The 22,802-nt window shown below is 45.5% G+C and overlaps 1 protein-coding gene and 1 long non-coding RNA gene across 3 annotated transcripts in view; one reads left to right on the top strand and one right to left on the bottom strand.

Moving 5' to 3' along the window:
* Positions 1 to 22,802, top strand: part of LOC127651615 (ephrin type-A receptor 6-like) — a 272,024-nt gene that overhangs the window by 32,913 nt on the left and 216,309 nt on the right. The window lies entirely within an intron of this gene.
* LOC127651616 (uncharacterized) lies at positions 6,563 to 7,565 on the bottom strand. The gene is made up of 4 exons (XR_007971597.1): positions 7,445 to 7,565; positions 7,176 to 7,351; positions 6,706 to 6,939; positions 6,563 to 6,600 (listed from the first exon to the last, which is right to left on the bottom strand). It is a non-coding gene; the product is annotated as an uncharacterized LOC127651616 (long non-coding RNA).

Genomic DNA, 22,802 nt, shown 5'->3' with positions numbered 1-22,802 from the left:
ACAGATGAGTTTTGTGATGCGGTTGCGGATTAAATAATAATAGCCCATCCGCGCATCTCTAATACAAATGGAATGTTATTATGTGTCATGGAACATTGCGCTCCCCAACTCGCGAAAGGTCGGATTTGCTCCATATTTTGATAAGTTTTGTTTAGAAAACCTTGAATCCATGTAGGCTAATATCATTAGACATAATCCATATCATTAGAATCAATGAATCCATGTCATTAGACACAACGAATCCAAGTCATTAGACACCTCATGCACACATGTGCAGGCCAATGTTTTTGTTTTTTTGCGGTGACGACGGTGACAAGCTCAGACCCGCGGTTGGAGTCACGTGACCGCGGTATTGCGGTAATGCGGTAACCGTCCCAGCCCTACCAGTGACCAACAGGTCAGAAGAGCCAACAGGCCAACATGAACAGTTTGAACAGGCCAAACCCTTTCAAGCAAACAATAAACTTGGGTACACTCAAAAAAATGATATGTTGGCTTTAACATTTTGCTGAGATTCATACGCTAAATGTTAATGTCTGTGTGTGCATACATAAAATATTTTTTTAGAAGTTTCTTTTTTTTTTTATTGATTTGAAAATTTGCATTTCATCAAAAAAGCTAAAAATGGTATGCTCTACAATGTCAGTGCTGCTATAATCCGTAAGGTAAATTTAACTCAGAAATTATGCTGTCAGTGAGTTCAGTGATTCAGGTCAAATGATTGTGAAATATTGATTATGTCAAAAAAACAAATCAACACCATCAGATCACGTTTTCTATTTGTTCGTCTGGCTGTTATAACTCACTTACAGCAGGCAAACACCATCTAAAGTTAATGATGTGAGAGTCAAGAGCCCAACTAAAGCAGACACTGATCTCCATAACGGTGACTTAAACATTCCGGTTTTCTCCTTCAGTGATTGTACTTGTTATAATCAGGTGTCTTCAATAATGCTCAATCATCACTCAATTATTCACTTACTTCTCTCATTAACTTTAACACTGCTTCAGTGTTCATTTAACACTGCTCAGAGTTTAACTGGGTCCCTTAAAATGACTTAATTCCATGATGCTGAAGTTACATGAACAAATTATGTTTGTTTAACGTAATTCAGTTATGTGGGACCTGTAACCCTGTTGACATAAAGTTAATTAAAGCCAACATGTAATTTTTTTTGAGTGTAGGCCAAACAAATGACCAACGGGTCAAACTTGCTAATATAGAACTCAGTAACTACAACCTATTTCTTCTGCATGTTCCTTTGTATTCAGCGATGAGCCTTGTGGATGCTTCAGGATTCAAGATTGTTATTTGTTACAGTTATACAACATAGTAGTGTAAACTACATCAAGTAGTTAGCCCACCTATAGTGTAGAGATTTTGCTTTTTACCTCGTGTGTGTCATCAGGACTCTGAATGTTTTGCTTTGTGGCAAAATGAACAACTGAAGGCCTCTGTGGAATGGAAATGTCTTTAGTCATCCTTTTCAAATCCTGTTCAGTGGTCAAAGAAGGTGGGCTACAGGAAAACATACAGGCCATGTTCTCTTTCGGGATCTTGTGTGATTCCTGCCTGGGGACTGGGCCATCATCAGTTTTGCTCCTCCTGTATGGCTTGATGTGGTTTACATTGTACTTGCTCTTTAAAGTTACACCTTCAGAATTAGACAATGTAACAAGCTTGCCACATATAGACTCAATGGTATAGGGTCCAGTAAAATCAGGCTCAATTCTTCCTCCTTTCCTTCCCTGCTTCCTCATGTTGAATAGAAGCACCTCATCTCCAACACCATACACAGTGTAACGATGAGCAGGAAGGCAGACAAGGGGCAAGGATCTAAATGCAGGGGTTTTTATTATATTAATAAGATAAACAAAACAGGAACAAACAAAACATCCACGGTGGGAAAAATAGAAACAAAAACACGGAAGACATTAAATGGAACAAAACACGAAAGACATAAAAAGGGTTCACGAGTAGGATAGGCACAACGGGGAGCACGGAAACAAGCATACATAAACATCAACGATAGACAAGGGAATGGAGAACATACAGGGTATATATACACTGGATACATGATGATGACAAACTACAATCAGGTGAGCACAATGACACAAGGCTGGCAGTGATGAGTGCTGGGGATCATGGGAAATGTAGTTTTAACACGAAGACAGTGAAACACGGGGCGGACAACAAGGAAAACGTGACATGGAATATGAACAGAGACGGGTGAACAGAAAACACAGGACAGATAACAGGGATCATAACATAGGCCCCCCTCAAAAGGACCGGATTCCAGACGGTCCTAGAGGGGAAAAGACCCACAAAGACAACAACAAGAAAAAATGACCAAGGAGTGAGGGGCTAGACCCGGGGGGAAAACAGACAGATGAAGGGGGGCACAAGGGACACAGAGACAGACCAAGGAGATACAAGGGACAATTAGGCAGACCATGGGAGTACAAGGGGCAAATAGACAGACCAAAGGGATGCAAGACAGGCAATCCAAGGGGGCACAGAGAGCAGACAGGCAGTCCAAGGAGGCACGGGGGGCAGACAGGCAGTCCAAGGAGGCACGGGGGGCAGACAGGCAGTCCAAGGAGGCACGGGGGGCAGACAGGCAGTCCAAGGAGGCACGGGGGGCAGACAGGCAGTCCAAGGAGGCACGGGGGGCAGACAGGCAGTCCAAGGAGGCACGGGGGGCAGACAGGCAGTCCAAGGGGTGTGCGAAGGGAACTGGGTCAGGTGGCTTGGGAGGTGGCCGTAGAGCAGGGGCCGGTTCAGGGGGCCTGGGAGGTGACCACCGGACAGAGGCCGGTTTAGATGGCCCGGGAGCTGGCCACTTGGCAAGGGCCGGTTCAGGGGGCCTGGGAGGTGGCCACAGGACAGGGACAGTTCGAGGAGGCCTGGGAGGAGGACACAAGACAGGGACAGGTCTAGGGGGCCTGGGAGGTGGCCAACGGACAGGGACAGGTCCAGGAGGCCTGGGAGGCGGCCTCAGGACCGGGACAGGTCTCGGGGGCGAAGCTGAGAGGGGCTCTGGAGACGAAGCTGAGGGAGGCTCTGGAGGCTCAGGAGGCAGAGCTGAGGGAGGTGCTGGGGCCTCAGGAGGCGGAGCTGCGAGAGGCTCTGGAAGTTCAGGAGGCGGAGCTGGGGGAGGCTCAGGAGACGGAGCTGAGGAAGGCTCAGGAGACGGAGCCGAGGAAGGTTCAGGAGGAGGAGCCGAGGAAGGCTCAGGAGGCAGAGCCGAGGAAGGGGGCGCCGTAGGAGGCTTTAGGGGCGGAGACCTGTAAGGCTCAGGAGGTGGAGCTGTAGGAGGCTCGGGAGGCGGAGCCGAGGGAGGCTCGGGAGACGGAGCAGAGGGAGGCTTGGGAGACGGAGCCGAGGAAGGTGCCGCCGTAGGAGGCTCTAGAGGCGAAGGCCTGGAAGGCTCTGGCGGTGGAGCCGAGGGAGGTGGCACCATAGGAGGCTCAGAAGGCGGAGCCGTAGGAGGCTCGGGGAGAAGGGCCGTGGAAGGCTCGAGAGCCTCTGGAGGCGGAGCCCTGGAGGGCTCGAGAGGCTTGAGAGACGGAGCACTGGAAGGCTCGAGAGGCTTGAGAGGTGGAGCCCTGGGAGGCTCGGGAGGAGGAGCCCTGGAAGACTCGAGAGATTTGGGAGATGGAGCCCTGGGAGGCGGAGCCCTAGGAGGCTTGGGAGGAGGAGCCCTGGGTGGCTCGGGAGACTTGAAAGGCGGAGCCCTGGGTGGCTCGGGAGACTTGAAAGGCGGAGCCCTGGAAGGCTTGAGAGGGTTAAGAGGCGGAGCCCTGGGAGGCTCGAGAGACTTGAGGGGTGGAGCCCTGGGAGGCTCGAGAGACTTGAGGGGTGGAGCCCTGGGAGGCTCGAGAGACTTGAGGGGTGGAGCCCTGGGAGGCTCGAGAGACTTGAGGGGTGGAGCCCTAGAAGGCTCGAGAGACTTGAGGGGTGGAGCCCTAGAAGGCTCGAGAGACTTGAGGGGTGGAGCACTGGAAGGCTCGAGAGGCTTGAGTGGCGGAGCACTGGAAGGCTCGAGAGGCTTGAGTGGCGGAGCACTGGAAGGCTCAAGAGACTCGAGGGGCGGAGCCCTGGGAGGCTCGGGGGCAGAGCTCTGGAAAGCTCGGGAGGCGGAGCTCTGGAAAGCTCGGGAGGTGTTGGGTCTTGGATGGTAGAGGCCACAGACGCTGGCTCTGGGACGGTCGAGGCCACAGGCGCTGGCTCTGGGACGGTCGAGGCCACAGGCGCTGGCTCTGGGACGGTCGAGGCCACAGGCGCTGGCTCTGGGACGGTCGAGGCCACAGGCGCTGGCTCTGGGACGGTCGAGGCCACAGGCGCTGGCTCGCTGACCGTGGCAGGCGTGGGCTCTGGCTCGCTGACCGTGGCAGGCGTGGGCTCTGGCTCGCTGACCGTGGCAGGCGTGGGCTCTGGCTCGCTGACCGTGGCAGGCGTGGGTTGGGAGGCGGAAGCCTTCCTTCTCTTCCTCCTTCGGGCGGACGAAGTTGGCAGCGCTGGCACGTTAATCTGGGTAGGTAGGGGCTCAGGTTTGACAGCCGGAATCACGAGGGGTGGTTCCTCGGGCGCGAGTTTCCTCAGAACGAGACTCACGTACTTCCTCCACGGGTGGTCTCCGGGTTTCGGCGCCTCTCTCCGCCGGGATGACGGTAACCCGACACAGTAGATGGTCCTCAGGGCGTTGTCGTCGAACCCGGTGTGGATGGCGACCGTGGAGAAGAGCCGTGAGTGCTCGCAGAGGGGAAGATTTGCCTGGGCCAGTTCAAGGAAAACCGCTGCTAGATCCATAGGTGTTCTATCGTTCTGTAACGATGAGCAGGAAGGCAGACGAGGAGCAAGGATCTAAATGCAGGGGTTTTTATTATATTAATAAGATAAACAAAACAGGAACAAACAAAACATCCACGGTGGGAAAAATAGAAACAAAAACACGGAAGACATTAAATGGAACAAAACACGAAAGACATAAAAAGGGTTCACGAGTAGGATAGGCACAACGGGGAGCACGGAAACAAGCATCCATAAACATCAACGATAGACAAGGGAATGGAGAACAAACAGGGTATATATACACTGGATACATGATGATGACAAACTACAATCAGGTGAGCACAATGACACAAGGCTGGCAGTGATGAGTGCTGGGGATCATGGGAAATGTAGTTTTAACACGAAGACAGTGAAACACGGGGCGGACAACAAGGAAAACGTGACATGGAATATGAACAGAGACAGGTGAACAGAAAACAGGGATCATAACACACAGTATTTTTGTACTTCTTTTGTACTCTTTTTTCATAGGCCTGCTTCTGTTTTTCCTGAGACTTTGAGATGTTTTCCACAGTTGTTGTTTTTGCAGTCTCCATTGACTTTTTTTTCCCATCCAAAAATGTACCGTAAGTTTTCTCCTCAGGAAGAATTATGTTGGAAAGCTGAAATGAAAAGCATTTTTTTTTTCTTCTAAAAATGTAAACCCACAGGAATTCTAAGTTATTAGGGTTGACGATTTAAAGTGTTAATTTATTTTGTTATAGAAAAATAACACAAATTAAACGATTTAATTAATTTAACGGATTCATTTATTTAATTTATTTATTTTATGGAATATAAAATGTCTTTTTAAGAATGTTAATAACCAAACTGTTTTGGTCTGTAAATATATCTTCCAATTCAGATGCAGCTTCTGAAAAATAACACTTGGCAGGTGTAGCCTAATAGTTTGTGTAATACATTCTGTTGAATCAAAATATTTCTTTCTGAAACTACTTCTTGAAATGTCTATTTGATGCTTTTCTCATTTAACTTTAAATTATCTTTTTTGGGGTAATTTTTCAGCCAAATTTGATGTGCGATTAATTAGATAAATCGGCACATCATATATTTAATTAGATCTTTAAAAAAATTTAACCGCTTGACAGCCCTAATATATATATATATAAACTGATTTTTATAGTTGATTTTGAAAACTAACTTTGCTAGAGCTCTGACAGCTTAAGAAAATGCCATTACAATTATTTTTACAATTATTTTTAAGAATTTTGCAGCAAACTTACCGGCATATCAACAGGAACCTCAGACGGGAAAACTGCCTCCCTCCCGTACATCAAAAGAAAAGGGGAGTGTTTTGTGGTGGTGTGGAACTTAGACCTTAATGAAAATAAAGTAGCATCCAAAAAGACATCCCAGTTGTTCTGATTCTCATTGACCAATTTTGTGAGAGCACTAAGATGTAATTAAGAAATGCAAAATAAACAAAATTAATCCTATCCTAGGAATAATTAAAAATGTCTTTCTCCAACCATGCACAGCATAAAACACTGATATTAATTATATAAAATAGGATATTATATACAGTGAATAAATAGTAATACATTTAATGTGTGAATAATATAAATTATACATGTTTAAAAGCAACAGAGTTTTTTACCTGAAATCGAAGCGGTATGTGAAAAGTAATGTAACAAAACAAGCCTGTATCATAAAGTCCAGGCCATTGGTTTGGGGGTGATATGTGACATATCATATGCTGTGACACTTCTTTCAATCGACAACAAATTACAGAGGCTGCTGTTGAGCTGAAACATAAAACAGTTACAGAAATAAAAAAAAAAAAAAAAAAAAAAAAACAAGCAGAAAGGACAAATAACAATACAACAATAGTATTTGAAATATGCACATACTTCGTTCACAAATTCTCTTCCCTGGTCAGAGAGGATTCTTTTGGGACACCCATGTCTATATATAATAGAGCATATATGGCGTCCCACTTCTGCTGCTGTTTTGCTCTTTAATGGGAAAGCCTCAACCCATTTTGAAAAGTAGTCTGTGGCTGTCAGTATATATTGGAAGCCATCCACAGTCTTTGGGAGAGGTCCTGTCAAGTCGATTCCAATAAGCTCCCAGACAGCAGACACCTAAAAAGGTAAAATCAATATATTTATTCTTACATTTTCAATTTTGTTTAATAATAGCTTGTATAATGTTAAGATACCGCTGCAAAAATGTACCTTTATACACTCTAATGGCTGTGGAGCAACCAACGGTTTTCCAACCCTCTGACATTCACTGCATTCCAAGACCTTTACGAAACTAGCTGTTAATATTTTAGCTAAACAACCGTTTAAAACACAAACATAACTCAAACACATACCCAGTTGTCAATATCGATGGACATGCCAAGCCAGTAAAATCTGGAGCTTATTGCAGTGCGTGTTTTCAGGATGCCTGAATGCCCTCCAATTGGAGAGGAGTGAAACTCTTTGAAGAGCTTTCTTGCATCTTCTTTGGACTTGATGACTCTTCTACATCCAAAGAAGAGATCTCCTTCTGCAGTGAATATTGATTCAAGAACTACAATCATTAAGGCTTTCTTACCAAGACACATTTGCCTATTTCAGAAACTGTATTTCAGATACTCACCCTTTATTGTGAATTTGGAAGCGTACCTCCTTAGGTTTAATTTTTGGGACTTATTATACCCAGATGGGTATTTTCCCAGAGAGACGAAATCAAACACAACTGCCCACCTTTTCTCCATAGCTGTAGATAAAAGGCTAACTTTATTATTGTATATAATCAAACTGTAGGTGATCTATATATATATATATATATATATGGTATCACTTTACTTGAAGGGGTGTGCATAAGACTGACATGACACCTTCATAACATGACATGACACATGTTATGAATATGAAGTAGGGTTTATGCATGTTTATGACAACTGTCATTAAGTGTCATTCGCTCAATAATGACATTTTAAATGCAAATATGACATTGTTTAAGATGTCTTTGTTATGACATCTTGACATAAACCATAACATCATAACCTGTCAGTGTCTTTGTCATGACAACTTAACATTAAATTAAGTTAAACTGTCATGTGGTTGGTTTTGACATTGGCTGTCATGAGGCATTATAACTGAGCTTGATAATTTTGCCAAAGTTAGGCCTTTTGCAGTACAGATATTTGATCTCTTCAGCCAGGTGGGGGTCTTTAAAGTGGCAGATGAGTTCTGGCTAGGAAGGACACCTGCCCTTAAAATGCAAAACTCTGATCTCGTGTCATAAAACTTTAAAAAATAAAAGCCTTGCAGTAAACAATTAGGATAGAAAGGCTCAACAACCAACAAAAGCAGGTAAGTTCATAAGTTCATATGATAAGTTATGTCAGGTTTTTATGATTAGCAAACTTAGTTGGACAATTTCATTCAGAGAACTGAATTGAAAATAATGATATTCAAAATGTAAGCACATTTCAATCCTTGAAAACATACAGGTTAAAAATCAAGAATTTTCCAAACTTTCAAAACTCTGAAAGAAGTAGAAAACACGATGAACGTAGGTCATTCATAGCTAATTGCTATATTATGCTGAAAATAAGGTGTGCATGCTAACATTTACACGTTCACATGTCAAATTATGTAATAAAAAAAGGATTAAAGATATTGCAATGCTCACCGTCAAGTCTCCACAGCAAGGATGCATAGATTTATGGGCGTGGTAACGCAGAACAAAACTGTCAGTCTGCACATGCGCATAACCAGTAAGTAGCACATATCGATGGGTAGCACAAATCGTCAGAACACCGGCTTTCACATGTTCTGGCTGGGGAAACTATGTTGTTCAGTCAGTCACAATCACACAGTTCAAGACAGTTTGCTGCAGTCTAGATGGATGTTTATCTGTTAACTGTTTGGCGAAGTTCTTTACTTGCTATTATGCTTGGATGTGCTGTCTTGTAGGGTTGTTGAAGCTTGTATTACATGTCATGCTTGTATGAATCAAACAATACTCGTGTGTTAACCGATCGCGATGTATCTACTTTGTCCGGTAAAGTTACCATAATATGTTTACTAAAATTCCTGACTTCTGAATATTTTATAATGGTTCTGTAGTATCCAGTGTCTGCTGCTGTTTTCTCATTTATTTTGCTCCAGTGCTGTAACATTCACCTTGTCCCGATTTGCCCTTACCTCTTCTTTGCCCATTTCGTCCCGTATTTAACTCCACAGTGCCCTTGTTAGCGTGCACGTTCCCTGTTATTAGTTCCACCTGCACCCGCCCCCTCTGGCTCTCGCGCTCGCTCACATTCATCAGAGTATTAGTTTCACCCGCACTCGTTCTAATCACTAGATTATTAGTCTCACCTGCACTGTTCGTTTTCCCCTATATATATATGCTGCCCTTTCGCTTCACTCTTGTTGGTTATTGTTTAGTTTACCCCTTCGCTTTGACAGCTCTAGTGTTCCCCTAGTACCCCCTGTCTTTTCCTCTTGCCTGTCTCGCCCGTTTGGATATTTACTGATTTCCCGGCTTCGACCCTACGCTCCGCTTGACTACGCTTCTCTGGATTTGCCCTTTGTACTGTTGCCTGCTTTTTTCAATAAAGCAGTTTTACCCTGACATTGTGACTGTCTCAACTTGTGTTCGTCACAGAATAATCAACCCTACAGAACAGTCACAATGGATCCCCCGGTGGATTTTCACAGCTCAATAGAGCGGATTTTCACGGCACGTTCTGCACGAGGATCTACGTTTGGGAGGCATGACCGAGCGCTCGCGGCCCAGGGGCAGCAGGTACGTACTATTTCCAATTCATTTCACCCTGTTCCGCCTGTGTCTGTCCCTGAGCCCGTTGCTGCTCTCAACGCATCCGCGAGCGCCGTAAGCTTTCCAACCTCGGAGAGAGTTTGATGGCTCTTCGGACGCTTGCCAAGGGTTTTTTTATGCAGGGCAGCGGTTTTAGAACTTTAAACCGTGCCCTAAACATTATGGACCCAGTGGCCCAACTCTTGGTTTTGCGTCAGGGGAGTCAACCCTTGGAGGCTTATGTGGTTGACTTTTGTGCCCTGGCTAACCAGGTGAACTTTGATGAGGTGGCTCTGAAAGACATTTTTCAATGTGGACTGAATGAGCCAACCTCATCGTTCATGCCTGGTGGTCGCTGCTCCCTCAACCTGGCTCAATTTATTGACCTCGCCCTACTGTTCGCTGGTTCCTCATTTACTGTGGGGGAAGCAGACACTGAACCAGATTTCCACGCCACGGCCCCAGTCTCGAAGCCTGCCATGGCCCCAGCCTCGAAGCCTGCCACGGCCCCAGTCTTGAAGCTTTCCACAGCCCCAGTCTTGAAGCAAGCCTCGACCGTCCCGGAGCCAGCGCCGGTAACCTCGACCGTCCCCATGGCCACGCTCCCTATTGGCCGAAGGAGAAAGAGAAGGAAGAGGGCACCTTCTCCCCAGTCTCGTCTTGTGCTCAAGACCACAGAGGTTCCCTCAGAGTCTTCCATGGCTCTGCTGGCCTCTGCTCCGCCCTCAGAGTCTTCCACAGCTCTGCCGGCCTCTGCTCCGCCCTCAGAGTCTTCTACGGCTCTGCCGGCCTCTGCTCCACCCTCAGAGTCTTCCACGGCTCTGCTGGCCTCTGCTCCGCCCTCAGAGTCTTCCACGGCTCTGCCGGCCTCTGCTCCGCCCTCAGAGTCTTCCACGGCTCTGCCGGCCTCTGCTCCGCCCTCAGAGTCTTCCACAGCTCTGCGGGGCTCTGCTCCGCCCTCAGAGTCATCCATGACTCTGCCAGCCTCTGCTCGCCCCTCAGAGTCCTCCAGGGCTCCACCTCTCGGGCCTCCCAGGGCCCTGCCTCTCGAGCCTCCCAGGGCTCCTCCTCCTCTCGAGCCTCTCAGGGCTTCGTCTCTCGAGTCTTTCAGGGCTCCTCCTCCTCTCGAGCCTCTCAGGGCTTCGTCTCTCGAGTCTTTCAGGGCTCCTCCACCTCTCGAGCCCCCCAGGGCTCCGTCCCTCGAGTCTTTCAGGGCTCCTCCCCCTCTTGAGCCTCTCAGGGCTTCGTCTCTCGAGTCTTCCGGGGCTCCTCCTCCTCTCGAGCCTCTCAGGGCTCCGTCTCTCGAGTCTTCCAGGGCTCCTCCTCCTCTCGAGCCTCTCAGGGCTCCGTCTCTCGAGTCTTCCAGGGCTCCTCCTCCTCCCGAGCCTCTCAAGGCTCCGTCTCTCGAGTCTTTCATGGCTCCCCCTCTCAAGTCTCTCGAGCCTCCCAGGGCTCCGCCCCTCAAGTCACTCGAGTCTTCCAGGGCTCCGCCTCCAGAGCCTCTCGAGTCTTCCCCGGCCTTGTTCCCCGAGCCTCCTACGGCTCCACCTCCAGAGCCTCCTACGGCTCCCCCTCCAGAGCCTCCTACGGCTCCACCCCCCGAGCCTCCTACGGCTCTGCTCCCAGAGACTCCAGAGTTTCTAGGGCTCCACCTCTCGAGCCTCCTATGGCTCCGCCTCTCGGGCCTCCTACGGCTCCGCCTCCAGAGCCTCCTACGGCTCTGCCCCCAGGGACTCCAGAGCCTTCTAGAGCTCCGCCTCCCGAGCCTCTGCGGCTCCACCTCCCGAGCCTCCTACGGCTCTACCCCCAGAGACTGCCAGGTCTTCGCCTCAGAAACCTCATACAGTGCCACCTCCCTTGGCTCCACCTCCAGAGCCTTCCAGGTCTTCACCTCAGAAACCTCCCACGGCGCCACCGTCATTGGCTCCACCTCCAGAGCCTTCCAGGTCTTCGCCCCTAAAGCCTCCTTCGGCTCCACCTCCAGAGCCTTCCAGGTCTCCGCCTCTAGAGCCTCCCACGGTGCCACCATCATTGGCTCCACCTCCTGAGCCTTCCAGGCCCCCGCCTCTAGAGCCTCCTACAGTGCCGCCTCCATCGCCTCTAGAGCCTCCCACGGCGCCACCGTCATTGGCTCCACCTCATGAGCCTTCCAGGCCGCTGCCTCTAGAGCCTCCTACGGTGCCGCCTCTGTCGGCTCCGCCGCCAGAGCCTTCCAGGTCTCCGCCTCTAGAGCCTCCTGCGGCACCACCTCCCTCTGCCCTGTCTCTCGGGCCCCCTATGGCACCGCCTCCTGAGCCCCCCGAGCTTTCCTCGGCGCCGCCTCCTCAGTCTCTCAGTGCCCCGCCTGCCGAGTCTGTCACGGCTCCACCTTCCAGGGCTCCGTCTCCCAAGTCCTCCACGGCCCCGCCTTTCACGGCTCTGCCCCCGGAAACCCTTCCTCACCTGGTTCTGCCAGCTCCCCCAGTAACCGTTCATCTTCCCGGACTTCCTGACCTTCTTCCTGTCCTGTGGCCTTTCCCCTGGCCTCCTGACCCTCTTCCTGTCCTGTGGCCTCTTCCCTGGCCTCCTGACCCTGTTCCTGTCCCGTGGCCACCTCCCAGGTCTCCTAGCCTAGTCCCTGTCCTGTGGTCACCTTCCAGGCCCCCGGACCCAGTCCCTGTCCTACAGTCGCCTTCCAGGCCCCCTGACCCAGTCTCTTCCCTATGTCTGCCCCCCAGATCTCCCGGCCACCCACCTGTCCGCTATGTTCCCCCTGACCTTGCCTTGAACTGCCCATTTACCCTGTGGACTGTTTCATTGCCCCTCGTTGCCCTCTTGGACTGCCCTCTTGTTCTTGTGCCCCTTGGACTGCCCTCTTTTTGTTTTTGGGTTTTTGTGGGTTTTCCGTTCTGGGTTTTTTTTTCGTTGGGATCGTCTGGTATCCGATCCCTTGAGGGGGGCTATGTAACATTCACCTTGTCCCGTTTTGCCCTTACCTCTTCTTTGCCCATTTCGTCCCATATTTAACTCCACAATCCCCTTGTTAGCGTGCACGTTCCCTGTTATTAGTTCCACCTGCACCCGCCCCCTCTGGCGCTCGCGCTCGCTCACATTCATCAGAGTTTTAGTTTCACCCGCACTCGTTCTAATCACTAGATTATTAGTCTCACCTGCACTGTTTGTTTTCCCTTATATATACGCTGCCCTTTCGATTCACTCTTGTTGGTTATTGTTTAGTTTACCCCTTCGCTTTGCCAGCTCTAGTGTTCCCCTAGTACCCCCTGTCTTTTCCTCTCGCCTGTCTCGCCCCTTTGGATATTTACTGATTTCCCGGCTTCGACCCTACGCTCCGCTTGACTACACTTCTCTGGATTTGCCCTTTGTACTGTTGCCTGCTTTTTTCAATAAAGCAGTTTTACCCCGACATTGTGACTGTCTCAACTTGTGTTCATCACAAGTGCACAGGCTATCACTTATTGTTATTTTAGAAGATAGTCTGTTTAAAAGATAATATAGGCACTACAAGGTAGTTCCCCATGAAATATATAATCATCTCAAGTTGTTTAAAATATACCAATTTCAGAGCACAATAATGTACATATGAACCATCTATCTATTTTAACTTTACTGCTAAATAAATAATTAATTAAACTTATTATTGTTATTATTATATTGCATATTTCTGTTAATTTATTTAATGTTTAATAAAGTATAGGCTATTTCATTACCATCATTATTAAATCAATGTTTTATGATTTTAGTTTACTGTGTTTTTGTGTGCAGTGCATAGATGTACTATTGTAGTGTTACGGTTTTACCTGCATTATCAACTTAGGCGGTACAATATAATATAAAATAATAAAGTCATCCATTGAACTCATATCAGCCATATCACAAATTTCACCTCTTAAACTGATGTGTAGTACAATACAAACATTAATAGTAGATAAAACATTTGAATAATCGTATTAAAATATACTGGTATCTGGTGGCGTTTGAGGAGACTCTCCTGTTCTCTGTGTAAAAGAACTTTGAGTGTAGTGTCAGAAAAACACTATAAATGTAAAATTAATTCATTCAACATATGTATGAGTGTTGTTTTTATTTAAGCAAGTCATATTTATGTTTTAAATATTTAATAGAATAACATAATATCAACATCAAAATAGAACCAGTAGCACCGGCTCTGAATATCTCAGTCATGATCACACACAGGTGATGTCCAGGTAAGCTCAAATCATGAGATTCATCAACGCTAAAGAGCAGTGCCAAAACGCAACTCATGTAAAGTATTCTTCTCGAAATTTGCTTACAATTTTAATTTTCATCCACAGATGTTGCTAGAGAAAAAAGGTCCATGGTGCAGCTTTAAATCAAATAAAAAAAATATTTATACAATTATCATTTAAGGGGCACCTAATATGCCCCTTTTATTATGTAATTTAAATCTTTGGTGTCCCCAGAATGTGTCTGTGACATTTCAGCTCAAAATACCCTACAGATCATTTATTATACCATGTTGAATATGCCAATTTTTGGGTGAAAATAAAAACAAGCTATTATTGTGTGTGTCTTTAAATGCAAATGAGCTGCTGCTCACCGTATCATATCCCGAATAGGGCGGAGTTTTGACATCTCTGCTTTTGATTAAATTAATTTATTTGTTGTAGAATTTATTCAGCAGTTTTGCAACAATGGATGAGCAACTCACACACACACACACACACACACACACACACACTGTTACAACGTTCGCTATGCGCTATAACGAAATAACACACACAAACAAACATGTCCGTCAGCAGAGTCTGTCAACAGTCGTGGGCGGGGCCTGTATAAAGTCATGTCACTTTGTATAGAATCTGCAAACAGATTGTTCTGAGACAGTGCTTATGATTAATGAGGATTAAAAAAGGACTGGGTGGATTTTTATCATTATAGGGTGGTTGTGTACACACTGCCAACCCACATTTATGTTCAAACACCATGTAAAAGTAAATATTGCATAATAGGTCCCCTTTAATGAAAATGTAAATACAAAATACATCTTATGCTATTGTAGTCAGGTTGATTTAGACATATTAAATAATATTTTCAAAACGTTTACTTTAGACATTACAACATGAGGTTTATTTGTGAAGATACATATTTTTATTATAATTAACCAGGATCTATGCCATCCCTTCACAAACCACAGCAAATAATTCCCAACTATGTATCATGTATGCATAAAATACAAACAATTACTGTATAAAAAGGTTTAAAAAGGTAATTACCTGCAGGATTATTTACTCCATATACAGTATTACCTGTTCCCCTTCTGTCACTCACTCAATGCTGTGTCGAATGAAGTGACACAAGGGGTCTTCCTGGGATGCCAAACTTAACTCTGAACGTGAGAAGCCAATGTCAAGTTGGCAGACAGAATTTGCCTGCCCCGCCCCGGACATACGGGTATAAAGGGAAGCGGGCCAGCGACTGTCAGTCAGAATTTTTCTTCCAAGCCAAGGCACTCAAAGATCTGCACCTGAGTAGTTCCGACCCCGATGTGCTGCAGGACCTTGCTCTCAGAGCCACGAAGGTCACAGCGCAGGCACTCAGGTGGGCGATGACCACCCTCGCGGTCCAGGAGCGTCACCTCTGGATGAACATGGTCGAGATGCACGACATTGAAAAGGCACGCTTTCTCAACACCCCCATCTCCCAGCTTGGCCTCTTCGGCGACACCGTCGATGACTTTGTCAAGTGAGTGACAGAAGGGGAACATCATGGCCACTGCCGTAACCTCCGTTCCCTGAGGGAGGGAACAAGAAGTTGTGTCCTTCCTGCCACAGCACTAGACCTACCACTGTAAATGGCCGTACCTTATTTTCGGCTCCTCAGTGCAAAATCCTGACTGACAGTTGCTACCCCGCTTCCCTTTATACCCATATGTCCAGAGCGGGGCATGAAAATTCTGTCAGCCAACTTGACATTGACCTTTTCTGAAGTTCAGTGGTACGTTTGGCATCCTAGGAAGACCCCTTGTGTCACTTTACGACAGTAACCATGACAATTTTCATTGCACAATTAAATTACACAATAACGAAGAGAAAAAATTCACAGACACCAGGGTTACAATTTCGGATGATAACATTTTACTTATTCAATAAATAAATCAGCTGTTTGGAAAAACCTGCTTGATTCATTTTCAATGAGAAGGGCTGATGGTCACAGAACTGAGAACAGGGACAATCCTCTGCAGTCAATATGCGATAGATAAATGAAATGAATGTTGGAGAGCTGTGTGGGCTGTACCAAGTGCTGCTCTGTAGAATGTTGCGTTATATATATATATATATATATATATATATTTATTAGGGCTGTCAAATGATTAAAATTTTTAATCAAATTAATCAGAATTTTCAGTGGATTAATCAGGATTAATCACTATTTGCAATTACACCTGAATCCTAACCATTTTTTTTTTCTGAAATGCATACCAAAAGATAAATAACAGGACACAGATACATAATTTTCATATTATGTCTGTTTATTAACAAGCTTTAAAATCAAGCTGAAACATACTACACACCATAATATTTGTCTTTGTAATGTCCCTTCGCTTCCTCTTTGGCATTCCTCTTAACCAAGATGTACAATTTACAGTATTCAATTGAACAGAAAGCAATAAATGTAGTCAAATCATAACAGTGACCTACCACATTTTTGCACAATTTGAGTCATCTGTTGCATTTTTATGTGGAAAAAAACATTTTCAATAAAACTTTTAAATCAAACCAAAGAACAATCTTTTAACTTTTCCTCCATTCTTTAATCCAGTTGCTCAAAAATCCAGTTGCTAACTACTATAACATGTTGCACTGAAACTGGTCTTTTTGTTTGAACATCACCTTTCAAATCTACTGAGCTTCATCATCTTTCAGCCAGTTGCTGAGGCAAACTAACTTGTTCACATTTTCTGAAAGTAAAGCTGACCTTTTCTTGTTCACAATGTGACCTGCAACTGAGAAAAGTCGTTCACAGGGAACAGTGGTTGCAGGAGTGGCTAGATATTTGTGAGCTAGTGAGGCCAGCTTCTCATGGGCTCCTGAATGAGATGCCCACCACCTCAAGGGGCAGTCCTCCAATTTAATGGTGGGCTCTGCTCTGTACCTCTGTATGGCAGGTTGGACCTCTTCATTTTCTGATCTGAGCCCATTTGCAGAAGGCTGATTTTCTTCCTGGGTGGCCCATCATCATGTGTCTGTGAAGACCTTCTGGGTGATTCTTGTTGCAGCATCCCTTCAAGTGTGGTCCACACCTCTTCCCTGTCTGTCTTGGGCAGGCATTTCAAGTCTTTGAAACGAGGATCCAAAACTGTAGCAAACTGGAGCCATGCATTGTTGAGCTGTTCTTGACAGGATGCTAGGTCCTCCTTGAACTTGGTCTTGAATCTCACCACATATGCAGGGTCCTCATCACAGGCTTCCATCTTGAGACGCAAGTGGCAGAGAGAAGGTAGTACCACAGAACAGGAGACATAGGCCTCTCCACCCAGGAGCTCAGTTACATACCTACGCACACAAACACACACATGCACACAGAGAGATTGTATTATTAGAACAGTGGTTATCAACATATTATTATTATTATTATTATTATTATTATTATTATTATTATTATTATTATCATTATTATTTTTTACATATATGTTATTGATATTTGACTTGGTTTAATTCATTCCAGAAAATAATCAAAGCAATGTTATTTGATAAGTTACAGACTGATTTACCTGCATGGCTCTAGAAGTGTCTCCAGCCTCTGCAGTTTATCCCACTCTGCTGCGGTCGGCAAAACGAGTTTGTGCTCCTGATTGTCCAGGGCTGCGATGACCATTTCCAGCGTCGAATTCCAACGTGTTGGAACATCCTGGATCAATGGCTCTTGCTTCTTTCCCAGGCTGACTTGTTGTGCTTGAAGCTCCGCAGCATTTGCTGGGCCGTGCTTAAAATGACCGACAACTTTGCGAGCCTTGGCCAAAGCATTTACAAAGCCGCTGTCAGCAAGACTCACTGTGACACTTCTCTGCACCATGTGAGCGACACAGTTCATGTGTTCATAGCATGTAAGTCGAATTGCGGCAACCATGTTGCGTACACTGTCAGTCCCAATGGTTGTCGTCTTGCCCTCGATGTCCCACTTACGTGCAACAGACAGGAACTGTTCTTTACAATCCTCCGCAAAATGACGCTCCTCAGTTTTTAATATAGTCAGCGCAAAAGACTTCAGTTCCCACGTGTCACTGATGAAATGTGCAGTTACTCCGAGGTAATTGTTGTTACTCACTGATGTCCAATGGTCTCCTGTCAGGGCGATATGATTTACTTGAGCCAAGATCTCTTTCCTTTTTTCTTTTTCGTTTTCATAGAGCTCGTGGATTTTTGTCATAACTGTGGCTCTTGACGGTGGCTTATAGGATGAGTCTTGAGACGCCACTTGCAAAACATCAAGGAAACCTGAGTCTTCTACAATGCTAATGGGTCTACAATCCTTTGCAATCCATTTTGCTATTGTGTTGGTCAAATTATCTGAGGTTGATTTTGTTAATGGCCTGCGAACATTCAGCTTGGTCTGGCGCAAACCACTTGCTGAACCTGTCGGCCCAGCAAACGCATGTTTGGCGTTGACATGGTACCTCAAGCTTGAACAGCTCCGGTGAAATTGAAACTCCTTGTTACAAATCTTGCAAATAACCTTGTACTTGTTAACTGTACCATCATCATTCTTTTTATATTTGAATCCATCAATAGGCCCACTTTGCTCACCTTGCTCCATCTCGCCTCTAGCTTCCAACCACTTTCCTGACTTTCCTGACCTGAATAATTTGTCACACTGAGCATGCGTGAAATGCGTTAAAAAAATGTACGCAAATAATTAACGTCGTTAACGTGCTATTTTTGACAGCCCTAATATATATATATTATGTACATACTTACATTTATGTACATATTTTATAAAATATGTTTTGTATTTAAAACACTTTTTCCACATTCCAATGTACTGGACTTTTATTGACAATTTCAGTTATGAGAAAAGTGGATTTGACAAAGATTTATTTTGTCTATTTGGTATAATTCACATTTAGGGATTGAGACCCAACTTCCACCAGTTCATTGAACATAATAGACTGGTTTTACGGCTAATCTGGCTTGTAAAAATCTCTTAATAAAGTAATTACAGATTGAGTACCCTGTCCTGGTATGCTCGCAGACATGTTTATTCGCCCTTCGCTGTCAGGGAGAAAGCGAGTGCGGAAATGTAGGGATAATATGACTCGAGACAGAGACACTGGGTCTAGACAGAGGTTTAATGTGATTTACAGTAGGCTGAGTAGCCAAAGTGCCCAACCATCTAATTCACATTTTTGTGTTTGGGTGTGTTAGTAATACAGATCCATCACTTCCAGGCATAATCATTAGGCGTTGGCAAGTAGATTCGATTAGGGTGAACAGTAGTGCACAGCCTGTCTGAAGGATCTCTATAGACAGGCACTCATTTTGGACCATTACGTTAACTCTTTGACAAAACATATACAGATAAGCTGATTATTAGCACAGTATCACAACACATATTAGTACATCATTTTACACACAGACTGCTGCTGTAAGAACACTTATACCAAAATCAACACTCTTACTAACTGTTAAAATAACTGGGAAATGTATATTGCACCAGAAATACATAGACTTTTTTTCACACATTATTTATTTTAACTTTAAAACATGCTGTTATGGATGAGTAGGAGACAGAATGACACACACACAGGCTTTGTGTCTCGAGTATATTACGCCTGTGACACTTTATTGATAGACATGGTAATTAAATCCTGGTGTAGAAACAAGGGAAATTGCACATTTATCATATCAAATTGGCATATGTGGGTGAGCTAATGACTTCTTTTGAGTACTAACTCGAATCACCTGCTGGGGACAGTGGGTGTGACTGGCTTCAAGGAGGAAATTTTATTAGCATGCTGGCTAAATGTGTGTTAATTTATGATTGGCAATGAACAGTTTAAGTAATTAATTCTTATGTAAAGAAATTATATCAAACGAAAAGGTTCCATTAATAGCATGCCTGTTTGTACTTACAGCCACAACATTAAAACCACCTGCCTAATATTGTGTAGATCCCCCTCGTGCCACAAAAAATGCACCAACCCACATCTCAGAAAAGCATTCTGTGTTGATATTCTTCTCACTATAGTTGTACAGAGCGGTTATCTGAGTTACCATAGACTTTGTCAGTTCAAACCAGTCTGGCCATTCTCTGTTGACCTATCTCATCAACAAGGTGTTTCCATCCGCTCACTGGATGTTTTTAGTTTTTGGCACAATTCTGAGTAAATTCTAGAGACGTGAAAATCCCAGGAGATTAGCAGTTAGCTAATTAGCTGAAAATACTCAAACCAGCCCATCTGACACCAACAATAATCCATGCAATTTTCTAATCAGCCAATCATGTTTATTTCACCTTCACCAGGAGCTTTTATTATGAAACGGAAAGTGCAATGTTTGTTTGAGAGTTTTGCATCTTGTGAACCGCTATCAAACTCTCCTTTACTTTTCCACACTTGTAGATTTGTATAATAACTTTATAGTGGTTACTTATGTTTGGAATTGCACAAATGCTTGAACCTGCAGTACCGGTACTTCACAATGCAAGTGAACTGTGTTAAAAACACTAGCCCTTGAGCCACGCTGACCCCATACGTGCACAGATCAGCTCATCACCGGTTAATTCTGAAGCACACACAGACCCTGTTTATCTATCTTTAATCGCAGCCTTTGCCAGTTAAATAATCACACATGATCATATCCTCATTTTGATGTTACTTTGATTAATTATACATACCTGAAATATCATGAAATTAGTCTATTAATGCACTCTATGAAACTTAATGGCCAAATAAAAGGCACATTAAAATCATTGCGATATTCACGATATTGTTGAATTTTATATTGTCAGCAAATTATCATGATTATATAGTGGATATCTGATATAGCGCCAAGCCCTAATCCTAACTTTAAGATGTTATTTACGACGATATTTAAGAACGTCTCAGGTTACGACTGTAACCCTAGTTCCCTGAGAAGGGAACTCGCGATGCGTCGATGACGCTTCGATGACGCTCGTGATGCGTCGATGCGTGATTACCTCTGAAGCACGTATGTCAACTAGTCAAAGGAATGAATGGACGCCACGGGTGGGTGGCGTCATGACCAGGAAAGGATAGAAGCACATACGGTGCATTACTCGCATTAGCTTTTAGAGCCGAAGCAAAGTCGATCGCAGGGATGCAGGAAGTATGGCAGGGCGACGCATCGTCTCGTTCCCTTCTCAGGGAACTAGGGTTACAGTCGTAACCTGAGACGTTCCCTTACGAGGGAACTCGCGATGCGTTGATGACGCTTTGGGAACAATAATACCCAATCCGCCATAATTACAAAATGCCAGATGATAAAAAACTGTCGGCAAATTAAGTAAAAAGCACCTGGGATCCTGGGGCAGCTTCCAGGTCCAGGCTATAAAACCTCACAAAAATCAGCGGCGAGGACCAACCTGCCGCATCACAAACCTCCTGGAGGGAAACTCCTGATAAGAGGGCTTTAGAGGCCGCCATACTTTGAGTAGAGTGAGCTCTGACCACCAAAGGGCACGGCTGGCCAGAGGACTCATATGCAAGAGAAATAGCCTCAACTATCCACTTACTGATTGTCTGTTTAGAAGCAGGAAGACCTTTCTTAGGTGAACCAAAACAGACAAACAACTAATCGGATCTTCTCCACGGGGCAGCCCTGTGGACATAAGTGTCCAGTGCTCGCACTGGACACAAGAGATTCAGTTTTTCCTGGTCCGAAGATGTAAACGGAGGAGGAAAGAATGCCTGCAGTACAATAGGCCTTGGAACATTGGTTGGCACCTTAGGGACGTAACCCTGCTTAGGGTATAAGAACGCCTTAACCATACCCGGTGCAAATTCCAAACAGGTGGGAGACACCGATAGAGCCTGAAGGTCTCCGACTCTTCTAGGGACAAAATGGCTAACAGAAAGATAGTTTTGAACGTCAGAAATTTTTCTGAAACTAACTCTAGGGGCTCGAAGGGAGCCCCAGACAAGCCTTCCAAAACTATCGCCAAATTCCATGTCGGCACCCTAGTTCGAACCGCAGGCCTCAGCCTCAAGGTGCCACGAAGGAAACGAATAATCAGGGGGTCTCGACCCAAAGATGTACTACCCACAGGGGCGTGGAAAGCCGCAATGGCCGCCATGTAAACCTTTAAGGTAGAAGGACATAAACCTGATGTAAAGCAATACTGGAGAAACTCAAGTACTGTGTTGACTGAACAGTTAACTGGATCTCGCTGATGCTGGTGACACCAAGACGTGAAAACTTTCCACTTAAGTGTATATAATTTCCTCGTGGCTGGAGCTCTGGAGCTAAGAATGGTCTCACCGACCTCAGTCGAGAGACCACTCTCTAAAAGTTGGGCCCCCTCAGAGGCCAAACCCATAGGTTCCAAATCTCCGGTCGGGGGTGAAATATTGTGCCCCCTGCCTGAGACAGAAGGTCTCTCCTGACAGGTACCTCGAAAGGATTGCTGTCGAGGAGATGAATTAGGTCCGCAAACCAAATTCGACTCGGCCAGTGTGGAGCTACTAATAGTAGACTTACTCCGTCCCGGTGGACCCTCTCCAGAATTCCTGGGAGCAGAGCAACAGGGGGAAATGCGTACAGACGTAGCCTCGGCCATGTCTGTACCATAGCGTCCAACCCCAAGGGGGCTGGTTGCGTGAGGGAGAACCAAAGTGGACAATGCGTCGTAAGCTGAGACGCAAACAGATCCACTTCTGCTTGGCCGTAAAATTCCCAAATGAGCTCCACTGCCTCGGGGTGGAGTCTCCATTCCCCTGGCCTCAGCACCTGCCTCGACAGGGTGTCTGCTCCTATATTCTGGTACCCTGGGATATACACTGCCCTCAGGGAGAGTATTTTCCCCAGGGACCACAAGAGGATCTGGTGCACCAGTTTGCAGAGTGGACGCGAGCGCAGACCCCCTGTCGAGCACGATTCAGCAAACGGAGATCTAAAATTGGACGCAACCCCCCATCCTTTTTTGGAACAATGAAGTATCGGCTGTAAAACCCCGATTCTCTGTCGGG

The sequence above is a fragment of the Xyrauchen texanus genome, chromosome 11, assembly GCF_025860055.1.
Source record: "Xyrauchen texanus isolate HMW12.3.18 chromosome 11, RBS_HiC_50CHRs, whole genome shotgun sequence".
NCBI classification, from domain to species: domain Eukaryota; kingdom Metazoa; phylum Chordata; class Actinopteri; order Cypriniformes; family Catostomidae; genus Xyrauchen; species Xyrauchen texanus.
The sequence above is the reverse complement of the archived record's forward strand: the minus strand, read 5'-3'. Positions and strand labels throughout refer to the sequence as shown.